Consider the following 23,305-nt stretch of genomic DNA (forward strand, 5'->3'; position numbering starts at 1 on the left):
TGTAAAATACAAGAAAAGGGTGCTCCTGCATTTACCTCTCCAGGCAGCGTGCGTGCCTCTCTGTGCAGCACCCTGCTGCCAGCCCTTGTTTTGGGCTCTGGAGGTGATGAAAGGAAGTTGGCAGTTTTCTAATAATGACCATCAAGTTCAGAGCAGAGGAAGAACAAAGATGGGGAGTCATTGGAGAGCTAATGTTTAGCTACTGCAATGGCTCTGATGACTATTTTACATTGAAGAACAAATTGAAGCTTCATAGTTGGAAGCTGGAAGAGGCTTGTGGAGGAATTGCTCTGAGAGCCTGAGGAGACCTAGTGACTGAATGCGCATGTAAAGCAGAATAATGATGCAGTCTCCATGGCAGCATCTCAGAACTGTACAGTAATATTTTAAAATGTAATATAGGTTCTAATTTTTCAGTCTTAACCCATCAAATCAGTTTTACTATAAATACCCACACTATCCAGTCTCTGAAAGAACTAAGGCTGACAGTTATTTTAAGACTGTCCAACCAAAGACAAAAATGCAATTTATATTCCCTGCCAAAATACACTCCTTCAATTAGGAGAACAGAAGGATTTTTATTTTAGGCAAGCAAAATCGAGGAAATACAGAGATTACAGGAGGAACGTGATCTTTACTTCCTCATACATCTGGATTATGGTAACCTTCACTTGCCAACATCTGAGAACACTGAAACTCTGTGGGCATGTACATAGGAATGTTTGTTATGGCCACACCACCAACCAGCTCAGGGCACAAAAGGGTTGCTGAATCTGTCTGAAGCCACCAGTGTTCACCATGGTATGTAACTCAGAGCACATCTGAAGGGGCAGTAGCTGCTGTTTGTAGGAAACAAACAACAGGGTTAAACACACACCTAGTGAAACAAGGGACCCCAAGGGCTTTGCTGAACCCACTAGTGTGTCAGTATGTGCCTTTGTGTCTGAGGAAGCAGATGTTGCTCCAAGCAGGTAACTGGGAGCATGCATGAGCACTCAAGGGAGCAACTCAATGTCCTCAGTGATGGTTGTCTGGTCTCCATAATAACAGCTGGATTCCATTCAGTATAACAGCTTGATTGAGAAAAGATGCTCTAATGGAATATCAGTTGTGATCTGTGTCTCCACCTGACTTTATTCTCTGTTGAGGAAATTCACAATAATCCTATGGGAGCTGCTGAGAAATTGTCAAAATTGTCAATTATTAAAGAATGGCAAGCGTGGGGGTGGTTAATGAAGTTGTATTGAATAGTGTGGGACCCGACCATGATGTAAATGGTACGGAATAAGGGGTGGAATGTGCTGGTTTTGGCTGGGGTAGAGTTAATTTTCTTCAAGGGGCTAATAAGGAGCTATGTTGCGGATTTGGCTGAACACGGTGTTGGTAATGAAGAGATGTTTTTGTTCAAGGCCTTTTCTGCTTTCCTACTGCCACTCTGGTAAGGAGAATGGGGATGTATAGGAGATTGGGAAGAGACACAGCTGGGACAGGTGACCCAAACTGACCAAAGGGATATTCCAGACCATAATGCATTATGTTAAGTATATAAAGTGAGAGGAAGAAGGTGGTGAGAGGGATGTTTGGAGTGATGGTGTTTCTCTTCCCAAGTCACCATTACCTGTAATGGGGCTCTGCTCTTGTGGAGATGGCTGAACATCCATTCACTGCCCATGGGAAACAGTGAATTAATTCCTTGGTGTGCTTTGCTTGGTGTGCTTTGCTTGGTGTGTGTGGCTTTTGCCTTCCCTGTTAAACTGTCTTTATCTCAACCCATGAGTTTTCCAGCTTTTATCCTTCCAGTTCTCTCTCTGATCTTGCTGGTGGGGGAGTGAATGAGTGTCTGTGTGGGGCTTGGCTACCAGCTGGGGTGAAACCACAACAAAAGTTATCGTGTGGTGCCCTTATTCATCACTGTGCAAATATAATTATTATGCAAAGAGCTATAACTAATTTTGAAGTTATTTGCATTTGTGGTACATCTCTATATACAGATACTACTGTGTCTGAAATATTTGCTTGATCATCCCAGACTAGATTTTCTAACCCCACTTGCATTTTTTACCTTCCGTGCAGACCACTTGCATATCTTAACCCTGGACTGCTCTTGCAGATTGGGTGCTTTGAAACACAGATATGAAAATGCTTGGACAGACATAAAGTAGTGTCCCCTATAAACACCAGAAACCCAGTCTTATCCTCTGATGGAAAGCAATTGGCTACAGTCTGTCAGTCAGGCATGACAGCTCTGACCCATGCTAGAATTACTAATTTAAAAAAATCAAGTTACTCATGCTCTTGGCAAGTTACATGTATTACCATCTGTAGTAGCAGATACATCAGTGGTGCCAGGATTTCTTCAGAAATTGAGAGCATTTTATTCTTTCCAATATCCACAGAAACACTGAGGTGTTGCTAGCAGCTTTGCTGCTAATTAGGCTTACAACTAAAGCAAAATGAAATAAATATACCATGAGATAATTGCAAGATGCTTAGAATGTTAAGTAAATAGAATAATCAATACACAAGTATTTCTAAGTCTCTGTGGAAAGTGGAGACTCATTTTCAAATGGAGACACCAACTCAGTGACGCAGGTGCTGTGCCTCAGCCAAGGATCCACTGAGTACTCACCGCTGCTTTCCAGTGCAGTCAGCTTTTGCAGGATTAGGCCCATTTGTGGAGGGCTGGCAATTAAATGAGAAAGAAGGGTTTGGCAGATGCTTGTCTGTGTGAGATGCTGGGATTCAGTCCATCCAGTATCAAGCTGCAGTCTCTGGATAAAACATGGCATCTGGATAAGAAAGAGCAGGAAATTGTGCAGCTGTTTCAAGGCAGTGTGGCAATCATTGCACAAATTCAGGGACCAGTGTGGGCTATGATGCTTTACAGGATGTCCCTTGGTCTCCCAGAGGTCCCATGTTTTTCTGCTAGCCCTGTGCAGGTGCTCCAGACCAGCAGCACCATGTCCCAAGCCCCAGGCAAGGAGGCAGGAGGGGTGAAAAGTGAAGCACAGCCTGATAACGTGGAGGTCACTGACTGGGGTGTGGGGGCAGCACAGATGACCAGCAGCACCAGCTGATAGCTTTTACCTGAGGAGAAGGGGGAGGGGGAAGAAAGCTCATGGTACTGCATTTAAACGTGAGCCAAATGCTCACCCACGGTCATATTCAGGCAGAAAATTTAGATGTGGTCTTCAGTCTTTTCTATTTGTACCACAGATGGTGAATATATTACCCAGCTTGTCCCATTTTTCAGCTGTGACTGTGTAAGTTTTCTACACAAATTCCTGCCTTTGCAGAGGCTCACAGTGCAGGTGCTAATTCTCCCCAAACCCTGAGCTGATTGGGAGCTACAGTCACACCCTTAGGGATGGAAAAAGTGAGGCATATTGGAAAGTGGGAAGGTCACAATTTCAAAAACAATTCCATGTCCCTCCTGGTTCTTAATGTGCCCTATTTTTGAAATCTTCTTTCTTTACAGGGGTTGATTCTACCCTGTTATTTGTACAGCATCTGGTATCATCAAGTACAAGTGTGGAACTCTTGGCATTACCATTGTATAAATGCTTCAAAAATATTCCTAATTAAAGACAAACAAGTGGGTTTTTTTCTCTCTCTGTTTATATCTTAAGGTCATCTCTCTGACATGTTTTATAATTAAAATATATATAGCAGAAACAATGATTAATTAGAAAAGATTACAGGTTTATGTCATTCTATATAAAACATTAAAAATTGTGCAAAGAGCAAAGATATTTCACAGTTCTAGAAATACAATTCCATATTATTTCTTAATCTTCAGGTCAATCTGGAGCACTAATATGCTCAGTCAGAAAAATCAGTTGATCAAAGGAAACCTTAGCTCCCACTTTAACATTAAAACCTTAAAAAACAGTACGTTGATTTAAAATAAGCAGGCACACCCTAGAGGTAAGTACAAAATGCCACAGTTTCATATGGGACTGAATTTAATATGATAATATCATATGAAATACAATGCAGAAAAAATCGATTTTCAAAAAATCCTTTTCTAAAAAATGCTGCCCATTCTATGTTTGTACATATTTAGGATGGTATTTATTGTTCACAAAAGAAAAGCTGTGAAAATTTATTCCAGGTTTTAGCTGTTGAAAGCATAGTGGAGAATTCAAGGGAGATGAATATATGCTTTTTTGGTCAGTGGGGGCTTTTCTCATGTGTGATTTGTAAGCCTTAGAGAATTGTTTATTTTAGGACAAGTCAAGGACTGAATCACAGGGAGGCACTTTTTATTTTGTTTTACTTGGCTTCTCTCTGGAGAGATGCCAGGACTGGCAGGACTCCGTTCTGAGGCTGGTGCTGCTGGCTGCCTCTCGGTGCCTGAGCAGCTCCCAGCCCCACAGCTCCAGGTACCACTGCTGCAGCGGGGAAGGACAGCAGCCTGTGCCATTGGGCCTCCTAATTAATTCGTGGTGCTTCAATGTCCTCCTTTCCAGGCACCAGCCATTCCAGCAGCTCCTCTGGGCCCCTTGCAGGATGGTGGGGATGGTGTTGTCCACTTCCCTGTGTGTCCCTCTGCCCTCCCTGCAAAGCCAGGAGGAGAGGAGACACTGCTGCTGCCCTGTCCATGCCTCCTGCACCCTCCCTGCTGTGACCACCCTCTGCCCTTCGCAGAAGCCTCTGACACCCTGTGTGCCATCTCTGCTGCCTTGCAGCTACAGATGAGCACCCTTCCTGGCCTGGCCAGGGGCAGCAGCTTCTTGCCCACAGCGCTGTGGGCAGCATAAGAAATTCCTCCTGCTTCCCGATCCATGGAGGCTTTCCCGGTGAAATCAATCAGGGCCCACTGAGCCCAAGTTCCCTGCAGACCCAGGGCACCTGGCCCAGGTGGGGTTTGCATTTTTGGCGTGCGTGGTCCCGCTCTGGGCTTTGGGCTCTGGCAACAGCTCAGGGAGAATTGGCTGCGTTTGGAATTCCATGTCTCTGGTGGAGATGCAGCATTTAAGCATTAATTTGTTCTGCATGAATTTGCACAGGAGGCAAACACAGAGGTCAGATTCTGCCACGTTGAATCATGAGGGCCTCTTAGTTCTGCCTGCCTGCCTGCCTGCTGATCAAGGTTAATAAGAGCTGGCAAGCTCCAGAGGCCCAGTTACACTGCTTTAAAATCTTTCAAAGGCAACACTGAATATCACCAGTAAAATCAACTGCGTTGGTCTCACTGGAGTTACATTTGCTTGCCTCAGTTGTCAGTTTATCTATCAATAAACAGATAAACCTGTTGCTGAAATAAACTGCCTTTCTTAGGTCAATATTGATTTGAGCTGAAACTGCATTGAAATGGGGATTGAAAGCATTTGAATAACTGTTGACTTGTGTTGCACTTTTTATATTGCACCTTCAACATCTGCAGTGCAAAGTAAGTTTTAGAATTGAATTACATCTTATTCTGCTGTGGCTGACACCAGACACATGTGTGACATGAGGACTGAAGAGATCAGTCTTCCCTTCACAATAGAGATCTTGCAAAAAAATCTATCATTAAACAGAATTCTTGCTCCATAAAATAACTCTGTGCAGAAACTTCTATGATTCGGTATGGCTCAAAGAGACAGCCCTGTGCTTCACACCTGAGCTGAACTCCTCGAGCCTGCATTACTGAGCTGCAGCCCAGTGATCCAGTCCATTTTCTCATGATGACAGCAGCATTCAAGTTCAAGAGCCCTATAACCATTGCCTGTGTCCTGCACACTCAAAAGTCACAAGCCCCTAAGCTCTTGCTACTGAAGTTTTTGGTGTTCTGCTACTGCCCCTGCCTAAAATAGCTTCCTTGGTACATGGCTGGACATCTGCATGCTTATCTCACTTCTGCAGTTGGATTAGAAATCAGAATCTCTTCAGTTTAATCCCCATGAACCATGCATCCACTGCCTGGCATAGCTAGTACAGATAACTCCTGTTCTGAGGGCAGGATAAAATTTAGATTGATTTAATTTCAAACCAGTGGCAGTGTTGCTGAGTGAAGAATGAGGAGAAATCATCCACATTTTCTAGAGATTGTAATGACAATTTTAATACTGTCTGTACTTTAAAAGAAATGCACTGCCTGTTCTGAAAAAGATGGCTCAGATGTTTAAGTCCAAAGTGGATGCTGAGCTTTGAATGCCAGGTTTGCGTAGACACTAATCTTAGGTGACAGAGAAATGCCTTTCAAGGGTGAAAATCAGATTTCTGTCATCCCTTCTCAACATTTCTGCCTTGGAGGATTCCCCTCCTCAGCCTAGTCTCTAGCAGGAATCCTGCTGGGAGGTGTTTCAGAGTCCCACTGCACCTCAGCAGAGCCCATCTGTGTAAAGTCAGTCAGGTCTTGCATCCAGAGGATGGGGAGGAGAGCAGCAAAAATACCATGTGGGAATTTCCCATGTGGGAAACCTGAGGGCCAGCTGCCCTCATGCTGACACCAAGGCAGGGCAAGAGGATAATCTTCTGGGATGCATAAGGCTTTGAGGTGTATTTGCACCTGCTGGGCAGAAATAGCAGCACCAAGAGATTGCAGAGGGCTGATGCTCTGGGTGGGGATTCATTCTGTTGGGTTCGCTGCTCTCTGCTGACCTGTCCTCTCAGCCTCTGGGCTGTCTGCTGGCTGTCAGATACTGATCTAAAAGAAGACATATGAACCCCAAAATATTTCTTCTCCCAGCATTCACAGGCGCTGCCATCACAGCAAAGGCTCTGCAGCAATGTTAGGTTAATGGGAGCCCGAGTGGGAGGGAGCAGGGCAGCGCTTTGCACTCAGTGCTAATGCTTTTGCTTAAGCATAATCCAGCTGAAGGTCTTTTCAGTACAGCAGAGTTCAGTGGAGGACTAGCTGAGTGTGCTGGTTCAGAGGGCACTAATGCAATTGTGTGATTAATTTACGTCTGTGCTTTTGTGTGCTGTGCAGGCTGCGGTCAGTGGCGATGGGCAGAGGGATGCAGTCCCTCCTCCAGTGCTCCCTGGCCTCTGACAAAGATGACTGCTGGCCCCTGAGATGTCTCCTGCAGAGCGGGCATGAGTCACTGCCCCTGGGTAAACAGTGAATTCTATCATGACACTCACGTTTGAAAGACAGTGAGGTGGAACAAACAAGGTAATTTCTTAATAAATATTTATTTCAGGGAAACATATTTGACTTAATCCTTTTTCTACTGATGTTAATAGAAGTTATGCATTGACAAAAGGTGGTGCAGCATTTGTAACATATTTTGACATCTGTGGATGAAAGGTTCTAAATAATAGCTAAGGATTATGTATTCCTCAGTGGGAACATGAGTTAGCCTAGTGGATAAATTAATAAACACATTGTTATGTAAGTATGGTAAAATGCTGCTGATGCTTCATGATTAAACTTGACATGCTGACAAAAGGAAGCTGAGGATTTGGTTTATTTTACTTTATTTTATTATACACTTTTCTAAAATTTATTTTTAAAACATTTCATTCTTGTAAAGCTTACTTGAAAAATCTCCAAGTACTTTCAGTTTAAAGACATTAAATTTCCAAATGGACACAAATATATTCAGCTCTGTTTGACAGGTAGAGAAATTGAGGTATGCAGAAGGTCACTGAGACTTCAATGTCATGGGATCTGTGAACTACAGGCTGCACCCCTGGTCATTACAAAGGTACAGAAAGTGGTATTTAATTGTGCTCATCATGCAAAAACCTCAAAATGGTCTCACAAAAAGAAAGGGATCTACCTGGCGCAAAAATGTCAGGAAGCAGATGTTCTTTGGGTTTAGATATTTAATAATGGCCAAGAAAATTTACCATGTGCTCAATTGTGATTTATCTTATGTTTTACCCTAAGCATCACCATGAATGCTGCAAGCTTGGAAGACCCCAGGGCCTTTTTCAGCTCTGTGGGTGTGACACAGATTTCTGTCTCAGAGGGTTTGATCATTAATCCCACCCAGCTGCATTTGCCCCTGGACACTGTGCAGCATTGCTGGTGGGTGCTAAACCCTGTCCTTGCACTCCAGCCCAACACTGCAGGTCAGCTTAGTGCCACTCTAATCAAGCCAAAGACCTTTCTTTCTCTCTCCCTCCTTTCACTGAGATCCCTGATCTTATCACAAGCATTTGTAGAGTGGTCCTCATCGTGGTATGAGAATCATTTAGATACCATGCTTGATCCCAAAACTGAACTATCTAGCACCTAAAAGTGATAACTAGTGATAACACATCTACAGGTGTTAGACTGTGATATGTAACAGATGGGTGTTTGCTACTAAATGCTGGAAAGCCTAGTATGGAGTATTTATAACAAATCTTATGTTTTTATATTTGTAAATAGAATTATATACTTATAACCGATTATAATTACAAATTATCATGGAAATGGTTCTTTTTCCTGGTGTGGCCTACATAATTTCTGCAAAGGAAGCCCATAGAAATGACTAAGTGTGAAATTAGTTATCACCAACTTCCAGTGCTTTTGTCTTAGTCTGATATTGTATTTTCTGCACATTCAGCAACTCCAAAATTATTCTCCTGCACTTGGACAAAGTAAAGATTAAAAGGTTAGTTTTCAGCAGGTGATAGTTTTCTTTGGAGCTGAAGAAGATTTGTGGTTTGGTTTTGGTTTTGGTTTTTGGTTTTTTTTCCCTTTTTCCTTCAAATTTAGTGATTTGTAACTGAAAGAGTTTAGCACTTTCCCTTCTGTTACTGGAATCCTGTTCTGCAAATACTACTTCTGGTGTCCATGCAGTAAGCTGTCGGCCTCTTTAGAAGTTTTTTTTTGTAATGGCTTTTTACAACGTAGATGTACTTTTGTCTACAAGGTCACCTTGTAGAAGGTGACAAAAAAACAGTCACATTAGAAAAATTATCTTTGGGAAATAAGGTCTGTCTAGTACTGGTGCTCAGGGATCTGCTTGTTCCCTGCCTTTCTGAACTGTTTTATCCACTTAGATGACTCATGAGGACAAGGACTGTCTCACAGACTGTCCCTACCTAGCACAGAGAGTGCCAGGCTCAGCTGAGTCAAGGGCTCTTCCACATCGAAGGCAGTTCTGCACTGATGGAGCCTACTGGCTATGAAACAATAACATGCAGATCAATCAGGTCGATAACTAATCTTCCTTTTCTTCTCTCAGATACAGATAATGGAGATTCTGCCTTCCGTTACTCCTCTGGTATTAATAAGAATTATTTAATATCACAGGAAATGAAGCCAAATATGAGACTGAAATTCATTTCAACATAGTGAAGACTTTGATTCTTCTGCAAGTCTCTTATACTTAAGACATAATGAACAAAGAAAGGGTGATGTCAGTGTCATGAGCTGGCATTTCTAGCTTGCGCTGCATTTGCTTGGAGGTAAGGAAGTATAAAAACCAAGGGTGGGATAAAACTGGGCATTTCTGTATTGTCTCTTTACAGGAGAGGGGGATGCCCTCCCAAATGCATCTTGTCTTCATCTCACCATTGCAATCATTGGTGTTAAAAACTTTCATTGCCAGGTTTTCATGAGTGAAGAGAATGTCTGGCACAGTTAGAGATGCCTCCTGGAGGTCACAGGCTGTGGGTTGCTGCAGACAGTCAAGGCCCAGCTGCCCAGTTTTGTCTCAGCATTTAGACACATACTCTATTTGTTGTGGGGTGTTTCTCTCTGGACACAAAAGCTGCAGAGAGCAGTGATTCCCTCCTCATGGTACAGCAGCTACTGTGCACCTTGCTTCCCTGCATCATGCTCTCTTTATTCCTTTCGAAAACTATTGCAGACAGGAAACAACTAGAAATGTTAAGAAATATTGTTATTAGGATAATCTCTGTGCTACTGGCCTTTTCCCAGTCTTGGGGGAGCAAACAAGTCTCCTGCTAAGCCCTGCCAAGAGTAACATCTGCCTGTGTGAGACCAGTCTATTGTCAACCCAGCCTGCGATGCTCCTCTGCCATTATTGTCTGTCTCTCCATTTCCCACCTCCACGTCTTTCCCTCTCCCACCAGCTCCTTTCCCACAGAAGCCCCATCTGGCCTCTCTGCATGCCACTTTCCTGCTCTCCCTTTCCCAGAGCTCCCACCCAGCCTCTTTTGCACCGGGCTGGCGCTCAGCCTGACGGCTGCAGTGACCTTTCAAGCGCATGCAGTGCCGTGTGTGCTGTGGAAACATGCTCCCCTCCACGTGTCAGCACAGCCACAGCCTCTCATAAACTTTTGACCCTTGCTTAGTCCTCTGCCATCCCCGGCAGAACCAATGGCAGGGTTATACGCCCAGCTTTAGTTACCGGTGTCTGGAGACTGCCAGGGAACACAGCATTGCAGCTCGGATTACACTCAGGTGGAAGAAAAATACTCTTAAGGCAACAGCTGCTATTTTATTTTTTGCTGCATTTTTTTTCTAGGCTGTTTCTCGTCTTCTGTGTTTTTTTTTTTTTTTTTAGTTGTTATTATTTGTCTTTAGGTTGCTACTCAGGAGCCAGCTGTGAAAGGCTATATCCCTTGAGTAATTCAGCACTGTGCTTCCTGAGTTGTGTAAGAAGTCCCTGTTATGAGTGAAGGCAAGGAAGAGCACAGAAATAGAGAAAGGTGGTTGCAGTCCTTTTGAGAGAATGGAGAAAAGGCAGAAGCAGCAAGTCCATATGTCTAAATGGAGATTTAATGACAGAAATTATGCCTTCCCTGAGTCCAGCACAATGAAAAAATCCCCCCTCCCCCCAGTTGAAAGCTGCACAGAACACTGTCCATTGCTTTGTTCCTACTAGTAAATAAATTTAAAAAATAAAACTTTCCAATGAGTTCCAGTGCAACCTTCAGTGCTCCAGTCAGTCAGTAGTTTGCTTTTCCTATTTTCAGCACTGCAGTTGTGCTCTAACAGTTTATAAGCTTCAAAGCCTTGCTTAGAAAACATTTTCAAAAGCATTGTCCTTTCATACAATATATTTGTAACACAATAATTTTCTTAACAGCTCTGTCACATAATTATGTCAGCCTCAATAAGTGATTTGTTTGAACAGCCTCTCACAGCAACTTGAGTAATCTCATGAGGTTTGGCTATGCTCCTTTATCCTCCTCTCCTTGTTCTTTTTCCGTGTTTAACCAGAGCATTAATTGGGAGGCTGAAACTCAGGTAAGGTCCTTCTGCTTCAAAGTCTTTGACAGAGGGTAGTGAGATACCCTTCCTGCAAGTAGCAGTTTCAAGACATGTTTCCCAGTAATAGAAACCTCTTTTAGTTGCTTTTTTCTTGGACTCTTGTTCTGCTTCCATTAAAACCTTCAGCTCCTTAGCTATTGTGGGTGCTGCCAAGCAAAAGTCATGGAGATACAAACAGCCCTACTGAGTGCATCTTCATGAGGAAGGCTAAACCAAAGGAAGGCTAAGCCCAAGGAATGGCACACATGCTTCTCCTTACCTGGATTTAAAGCCTAGATGGCTCCCAGCCTCTCCTACCAGGCATAGCAAGCCATAGTTCCCACAGACCTGGTGGTATCTTGGTGTTCCCCAGGGGTTTCCTTTTGCCCTCCATGAGAAAACAAGCTCAGATTTCATTTGAAACCAAATATACAGAATGTTTCTTGCTGCTACAGAAGATAGAAAGCTCCAGAATACCTAGAATATCACAGATCCAAACAGCTTTCTATTTGCAGTTGCTTGATTTTGGAGGCGAGGCTGACTCAGGACTTTCTGTGCTTGACTTGGCAAAGCCCACCAGCTTTCACCAGCCTCAGCCTCCAAATACTTGCCTGCTTCACTTCAGATGTGTGTCCCTGCAATGCAGATTATAGGGAGAACACATTTCTTTATTTCTTTCTTTTCTCCTGGAAAAATGTTTTCCTTTTGTGTAGTTCAATGACTGTATTTTTGTGTGGTTTTGAAATGCAGGTTGATTCTGCAGAGAGAGCAGCACACAGCATTCAGTGTTTGAACTGTCTATTTAACTCCATCCAGACTCTGTAGCCTTGAAACAAATGTGCCACATCACAGCATAAACTCACTGCGGAGAAATGAGACTAATTCTAGTTACTGGATTTAACAAATGGTGTTTACAAAGTAGTTGTTTGATTCTTTTAATTTCTTGTCATATCCTGTTCCATTTAAACTTGATATCCTATTTTTTAACAGAACAAGTGCCACAACTTTAATGACTGTGACACAGTATCTCATTACCCTAAAAAAAATCAACAAAAAAGTTTGAAGCTTATTGCCAGCTTTCATGAGAGAGCTTGCAGACAGAGCAGGAAAGTGCAGTCAGGTTCAGGAACCTGATGAGGAATACAGAGAAATGTTAAATAAATTATTACTTATGCATTATTAAAAATAAGTCACACTTCTATAGCTCCTCTCAGATAATGAACTCAAACCCATTTATAATTAATTTCACAACCCCATGTAGGTGAAGGAACTATGCCTCATTGGTTTTATGAGTAAAGAGCTGAGACTTTGACATGTGAAGTGTTTAAAGTGATGTAATACCAGGGAATTTTCCCCACTGGACATTCCAACAGGTACTTTAGGTGAGCAGGCATCTGGGTTGTTTTTCTAGGTTTTAGTTTCTGGAGCTGGGACTGTCTGTCTGTCCGTCCTGGATTTGGTTGGATTCTGATCCAATGGGGACTTTGGATTTGCTCAGTGAGGTACTGACCCAGCACCTGTCACTCCATGGGAATTGGGCCATTGAATTCATCATCCTGAAACTTGGAGTTGCCAAAAAGACATTTCATAGTGCAATGCTGTGACAGGATGCTGAGGGCTCCTGTCACTGTTGTTGAAACCTGAAAAATCCTAGTTCTGCACAGCACAGGCAAAAAAAGGCCATAACAAATGGCTGATTTACTCATGGATGGGAGAGCTGCAACTGCTGAGGCTGGACACTGTTGTGCCACGTGCTGACAGGAAGCAGAAGGGCTGACTTGTCTGATCTGCTGACATGCGGCAAGGAAAGCATTCAGCTGCTGCTGAACCCAATGGAAAATTAAAATCCTACCCCAAATGATTTTCTGACATGGTATATTCCCAGAAAAAGCAATGACATTTACTGGCGCACTGACAATAACATGAACATTACACATAACACAACCAAGTGTTCTATCAGAGCTGAAGTCAACTGTGCAGCCCAAATTACTTCCACTTTTGTAGACTGCATTGCAGAGTGCTGTGGGAAGCAGTATTTTGGGAAGCATAATGAGTAGATAATCTGAGCCCCGTGAATGCGGGAGAACGTGACTTGCCCTTTCCCCTGCACTGCTTGGGTTTGCAAATGGCAGATATTTTATTTTCCTAGCTTTCAGCCTTATTTTATTTCTCATGGGCAATTGAATCAAGTTGCACTGTACCTGTGGTATCGTATGACTGTGTCCCTTATTGGGCAATGGCAACCCTTCTGTGAAACAGCACATCTAAACCTTTCCTTACCTCACTGCCCTAGCCCAAATGAAGGTATTCTGTGGTTGGTACCTTCTGCATCTGCTCACAGCATCACACAGGGAGCAGCAGAGAGATCCTGAAGGCAGAGAATGCTATTTTTGGTCCTGCACTCTAAATGTGAGCCTTTTTCCCTTCCTCCTAAAATAGTGTTTATTATCAGATCATGTTTTAAAGAGGCAATGAATTTCTGCATTTAAAACACTTCTCCAGAAAGTGGTGGGCTTTCTTGATAAAGAGGCAGGTAGGAAGAACCTGTTCCATTTCAAATCTCTGAAAATAAAATCATGTCAAATTATGTTGCTTCCTTCTCATATTGCTGCTATTTAAGCTGTTCCAGCAGCTTGGTCTGACTATATTCGGCAAGAGGTGCACAGAAGTTGTGTCCAGCGTTGGTCTGTGAGGGGCCCAGGGAGTGTCAGGAAGAGGATGATCATGATGAATGCCACCTTCTCCTGGGGCCAGCAGGCTTCCTCCAAGAATTGAGATCCAGATGGTGAGAATAGGTGATTTTCTATTCGTATAGCAGTAGAAAAGCTGTCAGGACTGCAGCTGCTGATGGATGAACTCCATTTCTCTCAAGGGGTTTTCTGTTTTCTGACCATAAGTTTTAGCTGCACTAAAAAAACAATTTTGTTCCTCAAAGCACCATCCTTTCCACAGGAAAATTTTTGTTAGCTCTTCTGCCTTCTGTTGACTTAGGGGTTACATATGCTGCAAAACCTGCCCATAAAATGGATCATATGAATCATAGAATCATCAAGGTTGGAAGATACCTCCAAGATCATTGAGTCCAACCCTCAATTGAGCACCACCATAATCATTCCTAAACCACATACCTAAATGCCACACCCAGAGGCCTCTTGAACACTTCCAGAGATAGAGACCCCACCACATCACTGGGTAACTTATTCCAATGCTTAACCACTTCTAGTGACCTTTTTTTTTTTTTAAATATCCAATCTGAACCTTCCCTGGTGCAACTTAAAGCCATTTCCTCTTGTTCTTTCACTTGGAATACAACAGAAGAGACCATCCCCCAGCTCACCACAGCCTTCTGTCAGATAATTATAGAAAGCAATAAGGTCTCCCCTAAGCCTGCTTTTCTCCAGATTAAACATCCCCATGAGGAACTGAGCTGGTCCTCCTAAAACATGTTTTCTAGACCCTTCACCAGCTTCTCTCACCAGCTGGACACACTCCAGCACCTCATTGTCTTGTCACGAGGGGTCCAGAACTGAACACAGCAGTCCATGTGCAACCCCACCAGTGCTGAGCACAGGGGGACAATCCCTGCCCTGGTCCTGCTGGCCACACTATGGCTGATCCAGGCAAGGATGCCATTGGCTTTCTTGGCCACCTGGGCACACATTGGCTCATGTTCACCTGCTCCCAAGAAATCCCAAGTCTCTTTCTGTTGAGCAGCTCTCAAGCCACTCTTCTCCCAGCCTATAGAGCTGCATGGGGTTGTTGGGACACAAGTGCAGGGCCTGGCACTTTGCCTTATTGAACCTCACCTGCTGTCCTCAGCCCATCAATCCAGCCTGTCCAATGTATTCAGAGAAACTTTTTTTTTCTTTAAGACAAGTAGCCAAATGAAGTTCCAGTTTGGCTTTGGCCCTTCTAATTTTCTCCCTAATAACTTCACAACAACCTTGTCGTTCCCCTGAGGTTCCCTGCCTCTCCTCCCAGATGTGGTACATGCTCTTTCTCCCTGAGCTCCAGCCTAAGTTCTCTGAAGATTCAATGAATATTGTGGCATTCCCTCTGTGTGGATTTGGAAGAGCATGAAGAGAAGAAATCTATGCCAAGTAATGGCCATATGAATAATTTCTTTGACACAAAACTATTTTGTATCTTTACAAAGTCTTGTATCCCTATGAAAACAGAAGTTACCCAGGCAGCCCATTTTTGCCTCTGGGGCAGTGTGCTCTTTTCCTATATTTGTTTATTATTTTTCTAGCAACAGTCTTGTTTACTATATCAGGATTCATCAGTTATAATCACTTGTTAGAAGTTTTCTAACTACACCAGCAATTATTTTTCCATCCTGCACAACACATTTCCAGAATGAACAATAGACTACATATTCTGTATCTTGTAATAAAGATATGGCAAGAAAACATTTATGTCTTTTTGAATGAATGGAATGGATGTAATATCTGAACAACGGAATGAGGTATGGGTTTGGGATTTGATTGTAATTTTAGCAAATGAAACATGACTTTAAGATTAGAAGGGAAATATTTGCTGAAAATAAGAAAAGGTTACCTCAACTTTTTGGAATTGCAAGATGGTATTCAAAAGAGGTATTTTTATACCCACCAGGGAGCCATACAGGGTTTATGCAGATTTGACATTTTCTTCTTTCTTCTCTATTTGTATCTGGAGCCCAGGGTGAACAAGCTCCTTTGTGTTTGCTCTCTCTAAATATCTTTGTCTGGGCAGCTGTTGATTCAGGCCCTGTGAATAAATAAAATGAAGAGGACTTCTTGTATGTTTGAAAAAGAAATGCTATTTTCTGAACCCCGGCTTGCAATTTGTGGTGTTAGCATTATCTTATTAAACAAATAAATGGCCTCATTTCCCTCCTCACAAGCATATTAGCTTTGCACTTCCAAAAGCTGCAGCAAGTGAACTTTGCTGACATTAATGGGAGGTGACGGCAGGCGAGGGAAGATGTTGCCTTTGTCCAAGAGGAGGAGAAGCTCTGTGAGCCCAGTGTGCCTGCAGCGCTCCAGCTTCATGCACAGATTTTATTCTCTGTGCTTGTGAGTGTTACTGAGGGAAGTCAAAGACAAAATCCTTTAAGAACTCTGTCCTGTCACCCCCCTGCACACTGCCTCTCGCCATTGCTTAGGGAGAACTATCCATGTGTAAACCTCAGTGGTCACTGGGTGCAAGCATTGAAAAATGGGGTCAGCTGATAGAGAATGCATTCATTTATAATAATTATAGTAGCAGTAACAATTCCATTAGCCTTATTTTACACATATGGAAATGGATACATGGAAAAGCACAATTTGCTGAAACTGGGGGAGCACCAGCTGGGCCTGGGATGCAGATCCTCCCCCTTCCAGGTCTCTCTTCTAATGACTAGACCAAATTTAGTGATCCCAACATGCAGTTGTTACCTGATATTCTTTATTAAATGTGACTAAAACTTGTCAGGGGAGCCTCACACAGCTCTTTGAGGTTCAGGTATTGTCACTGACCCTCATTAATATTTGTTCTGCCTCTTGAGAAGCATCAGGCCATTTGGAAGAACGTTCCTGCCCTGGCAGCTCAGTGGCTGTGATTGTATCACTAGCTCACACAAGCCCTGTTTCACGCCCCATTAACATGATTGAAGGCTGCTGCACATATCTCCATCCTGTACCAGTGTTTTAGCTCCTGCTCATTTTGGGCAGCCCAGCAATGGGGAGGAAGGTGATGAAAAGGATAAAATCACAGAGACAATATGCCACAATGTAAGGAGACATGAGCTGTAAAACAGAAAGTGGAATGGATGCTGTGGCTTCACCAGATACAGAAGAAGCCTGGGAAATGCTATGTAAGTAATATTTACCAATATGCTCTATGGAAATATTACCCCATGGCTGTAAATTTGAAGAGCACATTGAAGCCCCAGTCTTCAGGGCTTGTGTGGGTTGTGGGAGCTCCCTGGCTGGGTAGCTGCTCTGCTGCAGTGAACATGCACTGTGGAGGAGATGGGGCTGGAAGGTGCCCAGATTGCATGTCTCATGCTTAGCAGGGCTGATTAGACAGGTCTGGTGTGAACTCAGGGAACATTATTCTAAGCAACCTCTATCATCACCATGCATTTTAGAAACTGCAGACATTTTCAGTGTTGCGCAGTTTCCAGCATGTCAGAGCAGGAGGCAGTTGAGACAGATAAAAGTAAATACTGTTCACGTCTACAGCTGTGGTCTTCTCAACCTCCAGAACACAAGAAAAGGACATCAGATTAAATACAGGTTATCAGGACAAAAAATGCTGAAATTCCTGTTAGTCAGCATGGTCAATGAAATGAAATTTAATTTACTTTCCAAATGCGTGTACAGGACAAACTCAAAGCCTCCAGGTGACAAGCCCAGACAAAATGGACTGTTCTCATTTATCTTCAAGTAAATGGCAAATCTGAACCACTTCCAGAGTTATTGGTAGCTGTGTTGCAAAGCTGGCCCTGGCATGGTGACAGCTCGAGTGGATAGAGCTGAAGCCTGTCTAAGGAGTGCATTTTTTTGGGAAAACTCAGGCTAATACAGTTAGCACCTGGAAGAGGAAAGGAATATTTTTGGGGTCATATAGACCAAACTGCCTGAAAACAGAACATCAAGTCACAGAGAGTGCAAATGCAGCAAGGCAGGATGAACACATCCTGAGAGAAAAGATGAAACTAGGTCATAAAATCTGAGAAAATAGGAGATACCACACTTCTCATTCATTAGGATTTCCCAGGTTGCTTGGCATCTCAGATCAAGTGTCTGGTCCAGGGCTGGATTTCACAGGGACCAGAATGATTCCCATTTTCAGCTCACTTTTAAAGAAAACTCAGATTTTGCAAGTATTATTGCAGAAACTGAAGGAATTTCTTACATTAGAGTGTCTGTCATGTGCCAGCCTGGTCCAGCCACACAGCTGGGCTGTAACTCCTGGGAGAGGGGGACAGCTCTCTTTCCTTTCCTCAGTGGCAGCAGTGTGCCAGCCAAGGGAAGTGGCAGCCTCCAAGCCTTTGGGAGATATGCAAAGCCCTGGGGCACCCACATCTTCCTAACAACTTTCTTTCAAAGGAAAAGCAAGCCTTAAAACAAGGTCCTGGGCTGTCTGTTAAGGTTTTTATCAAGTGTACCTTTAGCTACTTCAAGCTCAATCAAAAAGTGCCTTGAAGCTCATCCATGTAAGAGAGCAGCTCTGACTGCAGCTGGGAGCACCACAGGGTGGTTGACTTCTCCTTGCCTGGTGAGATGCACTCAGCCTGACAGTGCTCTCATTTCTCAGCAGCTATGAGGGGCTATTATATCTATGGTTTCTCTGCTGCAGGCAGTTTCATCACCTAAGTAGAGATTAAAGCATTGGTACAAACCCCTGAAATCAGGATGGATGAAAAAATTGTTCTACCATACAGGTATTAGCAACTGATGGGAAGCACACCACTGACTACCTGCTATGGATATGTGTGGGAAAAAAAGCATGAAAGAAGCCCTCAACTTGCTTGTATTTAGCTCCTTTGCTATTGTTAAAACAGATTTGTTATACTCAGCATGTCTGGTGATATGAACTCATGAAGGGACAGAAGAACGTTATGACCATGTCTAGCACTGACTTTCAAACGTCCATGGTCACAAAGACAAGGATGGCACTGTTCCCAGGAGCATGGCACTCAGTGCATCCATTAAAGACTAATAGGCTTGTGGTAAACCACAAACTGATTGAAGCCTGTCAAAGTATCTGCTGTGCTGCTCTAAATCTGAGCTAAAGTGGGACTTCCAGAGGAGAAAGGAAAATTTATTTATAGTATGTACTTCTTAGAGTCCCACATAACAAGTGTTTGTTTTTCCTCAGGGTGCTTGAACAGACTTGTATGGGTAAGGTTTGTCTGTTTGCACATTGTTAGAAATGATATTGAGCTGGAACAGAACCTAATCTTGACAAAGTTAGCTATGTTGCTATGGGGAAAACTCCAAGAGACACAAAGGTGCCTTTTAGTATTACATGAAAATATTGTTTCCAATCCAACTAACACTTTTCCAGCTTTTTCTCATTCAAGAGATTTGTGCCTGAATTACCTTGTTTTCCCAGAAATGACAGATATTTAGCCTGAAGGGATTTTGCTTACAACTTCTGTTACTTTAAAATGTCATTGACTTATGTTGCAGCACAGTACTGTTCATCAAGATAACATGATATGAAGTTACAGGTGATGATGTGATACCAGCCACAGGTTACCCCAATAAACAATTCTCTTTTCCCTTCAGAATCAAATATCTGTCATTACTTTAGGGTTTTTTTCTTTGGTTGGTTGGTTGGTTGGTTTTTGGGGGTTTTTTTGAGTATTTTTAAGTTTTGATCTAACTGGAAAAGTGTCTGGTATCTGTTCTGGTAGTGGTGTTTTTTCATTTTAAAGGCATTGGAGCATGTAAAGCTTCAACTTAATTAGAGTCACGTTTGGAGATGGCTGAGTATGTCTAACTATTTCTTTAAAGATGATGTTGTATTCTGGTAGACCACAGAGACATAATGCCAGTGGTTTGAAAATTTGTGAACATTGCTTGTAATTGCTTAAAAATTAATGCTTGATAAATGCATACTCATCAGCTAATAATGGTTATAAAGACTGTCATGGGTGTGGCTGAAAAGTGTAAAGTATGTCAGTCATTTATAAGTAGTCACATTACATACTACTATATTAATTATTTTTTGCTAATGTATATATACCCCTGCAAAACAGGATCTCCCATTCCACCCACTTCTCCCAGTGTCCTGTTAAGACTGGGGTCTCAGGTGCTCTTGGAGAGTTATTTGCCTCACTGTCTACAGCTACTCCCTGATATAAAGACACAGGTTATTTGTAGATGTCTTCCACATATGCAAAAATGATATTTTATCCATGCATATACAGCAGAGATTTTAGGTATACGTGTCATCTGCTTATTATCCTATCTTCCCAGGACTAATATTGAATTTCAAATCTTACACTTATTCAAGTAGCTACCATTTAATACCTTAATAAATAAATGCTTGGTAATTACAGCATTTTTAAACCTATCCATCAGACATTGCAGGATTGCAGGCAGAAGTCAGAAGCTTTCAAAGTTTTTCTACTGGGCCTTCCCCATCAGTGTCTCTGGAAGAGTAACAGTTACAGCCTTGAAAGCTAGGGCAGATATGTGCATCTGGTTTTGTTCTACCGATTCAAAAAGAGTCAGAGACTGTATTATTTAGAAGAGCATGTTTTTATCTGATCCCTGAAGTGCTGGTTTATGGCAATTCACAGTGCTATGTTTCTAAATTGGCTTTTAGGTGGTATCTCATGTACAATTAGACCAGTCTCTTGATGGAAGGTTTTATGACCCCTGGTTAGCATGATCTAAATTTAGTGCTGGAAAGGAAAATTAGTTAGCATGTGTAATAGCTTTAAAGGTGTTTGGCATTTTTAAAGTATATAGACTTAGAAAAATATGGAACTGATAGTATAAAATGATACCAAAGTGATAATGTAGAATCTTGGCAATTACTTTATGGTTAAGTAAACTGAATAAGCTGAAAATGAGATGAAATTTTTGGGGTAGTCTACTTGCTGGAACCAAGCTTCCTGGCTCTTAATGACTTTGCCCTTTCCAGAGTGCTGAGCAAGGTTTGCATCCTGCTGTTTCTTCCTGTGTGTCATTTCTAATGGCTTCAAGACTTATCTTTGTCACAATATAATTGGTTTCACTGGAAATGCCTGTCAAAAAGCAAGCAAGAAATGGGGGAAAACCCCCACATTTGTATGGGCTGATATATACTTATAGTCAACATAATGAATAATGTGTTGGGAAAAGAGTTTTTTTACAATGAACTCATTGACTTGATATTTTTAACACATTTTATACAGATTAGTATCTAAATAGGAAATATTTTTCAACTAAATCTTTATGACCTTTTAGTAAACTAAACACAAGAAAGGAGAAGGCTGTGCACTAAGCAATTGCTGTAACTAATCAACAGAAAGTACATATAGTACTTGTACAGATCCTTCAGTTACTCAGCATAATTCAGGGTGTATGTACTCAATTGTTTCACAACAAAAATTGTTTCATGACATATCTTCCAGATTTAACCTGCTCGAAGATGCTTCTGAGTATTTGCAGCTTCTGAGCCCTCATTAACTCTAAACATTCTGCTATTCAGGGAAAATAGTAAGGCCATCTTACCAGCACAGGAATGCAAATGCTACTAGAAAGTGACTGGAGATACAAGTCTGTAAATGACTTGAATATCACATTTTCTTAGCTTTTGCTTTATTAATCTTCTAAGGCACAAAGAGAAACTTAGTTTTTATTTGCAGAGAAAGGGGCATTTTGCATTCTACATTTGCTGTCTGCTCTCTTGTTCCCTGTGATGGTGAGATAGCAGTAAAGTACTAATCTCTGCCCACTATGAGGACTCACTGGTTGAGGGTGGGTTAAGCCTGGAAGGACATGAATAAGCTTGAAAGTATCCATCAGAAAGAAAACAAACATATGGTAGGTAGTGAGAGTGACTAAATATAAAATATTTCACAAAATGCTTTAACTTTTCTGTACCAAAACTTGCTGCTGCTCCAGCAGGTAACTGCTAATCAAGTACAAAATGAGTTCATTAGAAGGAGCTCCTTAAAACACTTGGCCTATGTCATACCAGAGATCAGAATCAATGACCCAAAAATCTCTCTCTCCAGCCTACAAAGACAGGAAGCAATCAAACAAAAAAACCCACCACCAGCAGCAATATCAAAATCAGATCATCATCCAAAGTCATGCACTGACTAAATCAGCACCTCATGGCAAACTGTCTCTGTCCTGCCCAACTTCTGAAGCTGCTTTTTACAGCCAAAATGACCCACAACCCTTAAGTGTGAATTCTGATTAATTTCAGCCACAGTTTCGCAGCTGGTGCTGTGGTTATAACATCTAGCTGGTGCTGTGGCTATAACATCTAGCTGGTGCTGTGGCTATAACAATCTTTAACAACCTAAACTTACATTATCACCTTTTAACTGGATTCATCCATTAGAAAGACCCCAGCAAGACGGATGGTCAAGAAGAAGGATGAAACTGATGGCAACAGCCATAAACTGTACAGACCTTTCCTGCAGGGACACAGAAACTTCAAGACTCCCCAGATATCTGCTCTGAGCTTCCTTCCAGGCAGCTTTGTTGTGGATCACCACAGTAGATTAAAAAATTGTGGGGTTTTTAAATTGTATTTTATTCTCTACTGTGAAGAGGCTTTGTAAATGCTGGCCAGACATACATGGAGCTGTGCTACAGATTAGAGGAGAAATGATTTCTGCATTACAGAAATGCTGCTTGCAATATTAAGGTCACAGCGTTCCAACAGGATCCTGCTGCAGATGAGCACAGCCCCGATGCGTTGTGCTGTGCAGTGTCGCCCTCAATTAACTGAAGGCACTTTGCCCCAGGGGCTGCCGATTCATCTGTTTGCTGCAGCTCACACCGAATTAACATACAACAAAATAGGAAGATTCTTCCAGGATGAACAGCCTGCTGATTCATCTGTTGTTGCACTGTGCTGCTGTACTCATTACATTTGATTTCATTTGTACAGTGCTAATTGTGAATTATACAGTGTCAGACCCTTGCTTTGGGGCGTGAAAGATCAACAAAGCAAACTGCTCCTGCCTTTTGGGGCAAACAAAATACACCACGTAAGAGAAATTTGGAATGACTTGCAAATGCTGCAGAGTAGGGAGCTAAAAAGGTTTTAATCCATGGTTTGGAATGTCGCATTTTTTAGGGGCAGGGGCAGGGTTGAGGGTTTTTTAACATCTAATTTGCAAAAGCATACTATGTGAAGCATTCCTTAACATATATGATCCTTTTCCCTTTCAATCTCCATACACTCCCCAATAATAAAATAATAATAAAGTCAGATGAGTTTTCTAAGGGGCACTGTTTGCTAAAAGAGAGTTACACAGATCATTAACCCAAGCAGTGAAAATAGTAAGTGGCATCTTATAAACACCTATGAGGAACTATCAAGCTGCCACACTGGATTAAAAACTGAAATTGTATTACTCAGTTCTGTTCCAATTCATATTGAAATAATCTTATTTACTATGCAATTTTAAAATTACTTTGAGTTAATAATATGACATTAAAAAATTCTCAACAGTTATGTTTAAACTGCTAAGACAGATTTTCTTTTCTGGTACCTTTCTAA

The 23,305-nt window shown here is 42.1% G+C and overlaps 1 protein-coding gene and 1 long non-coding RNA gene across 2 annotated transcripts in view; one reads left to right on the forward strand and one right to left on the reverse strand.

Annotated features, from left to right (window-relative positions):
• Positions 1–23,305, reverse strand: part of ZC3H14 (zinc finger CCCH-type containing 14) — a 503,257-nt gene that overhangs the window by 294,143 nt on the left and 185,809 nt on the right. The window lies entirely within an intron of this gene.
• On the forward strand, positions 8,377–11,037 carry LOC146436065 (uncharacterized). The gene is made up of 3 exons (XR_014852878.1): positions 8,377–8,537; positions 9,114–9,336; positions 10,421–11,037. It is a non-coding gene; the product is annotated as an uncharacterized LOC146436065 (long non-coding RNA).

Source organism: Lichenostomus cassidix, chromosome 5 (assembly GCF_008360975.1).
Source record: "Lichenostomus cassidix isolate B80296 chromosome 5, HeHo_3.0, whole genome shotgun sequence".
Classification (NCBI taxonomy): Eukaryota; Metazoa; Chordata; class Aves; order Passeriformes; family Meliphagidae; genus Lichenostomus; species Lichenostomus cassidix.